The sequence below is a fragment of the Myotis davidii genome, unplaced genomic scaffold, assembly GCF_000327345.1.
Source record: "Myotis davidii unplaced genomic scaffold, ASM32734v1 scaffold13, whole genome shotgun sequence".
NCBI classification, from domain to species: Eukaryota; Metazoa; Chordata; class Mammalia; order Chiroptera; family Vespertilionidae; genus Myotis; species Myotis davidii.
The window spans coordinates 542,641-545,608 of NW_006286243.1; the positions used below are offsets into that span (position 1 = coordinate 542,641).

Here is a 2,968-nt window from a genome sequence, read left to right on the forward strand (position 1 = left end):
CCGGAGCGGAGGGGCGGAAGCAAAGGGGATGGCTGCAGGGTGGACAAAGGGAAAAGCACAGATTGGGACAAACACACCGACGCCCCAGGGGCTGACGGCGGGAGGATGGGAGGGGAAGCTGAAGGTAAGGAGCGACCCAGAGCAGCTCATTAAAGCCACAGCTGCACTCTGCCCAATCCACGGTCACACACAAAGCCCAGGGGAGTACAAGCAAGGTGGAGGCAGAGGGAGAGAGACGAAGAAATTCTGAGAGACGAGGCCTGTGCACAGCGCAGTCGACCAAAAGGGAGACCGAGAACAGGGGGCGATGAGACCAAAACGGCAGCACAACACTGCACCGCACACGCAGAGCCCTTGGGGTTCCTGCTGCCCTCAGCCTGGCCCCCAGAGATGGGATGAGGAGCGAGGCTGGGGAGAGGAAGAGGGCACGGCCTCACCACAGTGACAGTCTGTGGTCCCACAGGCACTTTTATCTCCTCCCCGCGGCCCCCAGTCAGCCCCGCCGGCCCAGCCACGGATGTGCCCCCCACCGCACACCCTCTCCACGGCTTACTGGCGTCGTGTCACCTTCCTCGATGCCATGACCCCCCTGAGGGTCCCTGTGGTTCGGTGGCTGCAACCTCCACCATCCTCTCCTTTGCCTCAGACGCCCACGGTGGGGGAGCCGCGCCCCCCTCCTTCCCCTGTCCCCCGAAAGGTGCAGAACAGAGATCAACCTCAGAGCCTTACAGACCCAGGCCCCACCTGCCTCCTCCCAGCACCCACCTCAGCAGAGGTCCTTCATGCAACAGGCTTTTACTCCGTGTCCACACTGGGCAAGGCCCTGGGTCTCCCCAGCTCCCTGGCGGCTGGGCCACCTCTCCCCACCGTGGCCAGGGCAGGCCCCAGGTGCCCAGCCCAGAGGCTCTGCCTGGAACCAGTGGCGGGCAGCTTTTACTCTGAGGCTGACCTCTTCCGGATAAGGTGTCCTCACCCCCGAGGGCGTGTGATTTCTGGCCCGTCCTCTCGGAAACCTCTCAGAGGAGGGAGGCCGAGGCGGCCATTTTGTGGAAAGGGCCCCAAAATAATTAGTCAAAACACGAAAAGGTGGTGATCTTCCCCGTCAGGTTCTGCTCACAGCCTCGAGCTCTTGAACGTGTGCCCCACGGAGCAGGGCATCCAGGTGCAGGGAGTCCACCCAGAGCGAGGCCTCTGAATTAGGGAGAAGGGCTTTTCTATGGGGAGGAACCTGACTGCCCGAGGAGGCCCCGTCCAGTCTCAGAAGGGGAGGCCGAGGTCGCCTCGGGCACAGGTCTTCGGGGAGAGAAGGTCTGAGGCTGTGGGTTGGACAAGGCGTCCCCTCTTGAGGGGTCCCACCTCCCCAGGGCCCCCCCACACTCGGCCAAGCCTGGGGCAGGGTGGGGCTGCCCATCCCTCCTTAGCCCCCTAGCCTGCTTTGTCGGAGCAGCTAAGACACCCAGAACCGATTCTCTTAGAGCCAATATCTCCCATGATCTATTTGCCTAAAAATGTGTCTCTGTCCTCTTTACAGCATGTCACACGTAGAGCTCAAAGTCAAGCCTTTTCGAGAATTTTAACTTTTCCATTTCCCTCATCATTTTAAAGCTAGTTAAAGGGGAAGTCTTTAGACATATTGGGCAAGACGTCCTAAAAAACACACACAAGTAGACAAAAATATCAAATACCTATAAACAGAAAAGATGATTAACAGGCTGCGTCCATCGTGCGGCTTACCTACGACATGCCGCCAGTGTGATTTCTGGCGTGACTTTTTGGTGATGGTGTCACTGGGAAAATTGATTTTGGGAGAATTGCCTCTAGACTAGATTCCACGTTTCTTATTATTATTTTTTTATTGCTTTTCCCTTTGTTTCCCCTTCTCATTTGTTTTTTATAGGCCTCCTCCCCTCCTTCCTTAATATATTCTTCCTCTCCCTTTCCCACTCCCCCCTTCCCTCTTTTTTCTCTTTTTGCTCTCTCCCCCTCTTCATCTTCTCCTCTCTCCATAGTTAGTTGCCTTCCACTGCTTTTCTCAGCCCGAGGTGGCCTCAAGTCCCCGGGTCTTCTCTGACTTTGCAGGCTGAGCCCACACCCCTCTGAGGAGCACCTTCTGGCCCGGGCCCTGGGCTGGGTGGGTGGGGATGCCGAGAGGGTTTGGTATAGTCCCTCTTGAAGCTCACAGATCCAGTGGGAGATGGCTGCTCGTGAAACGCAAGAGAAGGTGGCCCGACCTGCGGCAGGAGAGCTGGGAGTCCAGCACATCCCCACGCATCTGCCTCTGCCGCCGCGCTCTCCTCCCCTTCCCGGACCCACAGAACGGTATGAAGCTGTCTGCCCATCTTACCTCTGGGCCTGTGTCTTTAGTCCCCTCTGAGTCTCGCTCCCCTACAGGTGTGCCTATGTGAGGGCTGGGAGCTCTGCCACCGCGACCCCGCTGGGGAGAGTGCTTGTTACTCCTGCAGAGACGCACTTAAGTGAAGAGACAGGAAGCCAGCTGGGGTAGAGAGACTCCACACCCCAGACCTGGGCCGGCCCCCAACGTCACTGCCTGGGGCTGGGGTCCCCACCCTTTGCCTGTAGGGGAAGATGTCAAAGTGAAAATGCAGAAGTCAAGGGAAAAAGTTAAGCAGAGCTAGGAGGGAGCCCTGAGCGTGTCATGTCACGAACTTGTTGCCTGTGTGTCCAGGCGTGGGGCCTGCAGGAGGCAGCCAATCAGTGATTCTCTTGCATCATTGGAGTTTCTGTCTCTCTCTCCCTCTTCTTTCCTCTCTGAAATATATATATTTAAAGGTTATCTTGCCCTGTTTTAACATTCCAAAGGTTTGAGGCATAAGACGGGCACAGTTCCACCGTTCCTCTGGCACAGCAGCTCTGGCTCCATTTTAAAGTGGCTCCATTTAGTTCTCAGCCATCACTGAGCCATGGACATCTCTTGGGACAACTGGCACAAGCAACACAAGACCGGGGG

General features: G+C 57.2%; 1 protein-coding gene across 1 annotated transcript in view; it reads right to left on the minus strand.

Moving 5' to 3' along the window:
* CD4 (CD4 molecule) overlaps nt 1-2,462 on the minus strand; it is a 21,505-nt gene extending 19,043 nt beyond the window's left edge. The window contains exon 1 of the mRNA XM_006757567.2: nt 2,345-2,462. The gene's annotated coding sequence lies outside the window, so the exon portion shown is untranslated. The remainder of the gene's footprint in view (nt 1-2,344) is intronic.
* Between the last annotated feature and the right edge of the window lie 506 nt (nt 2,463-2,968).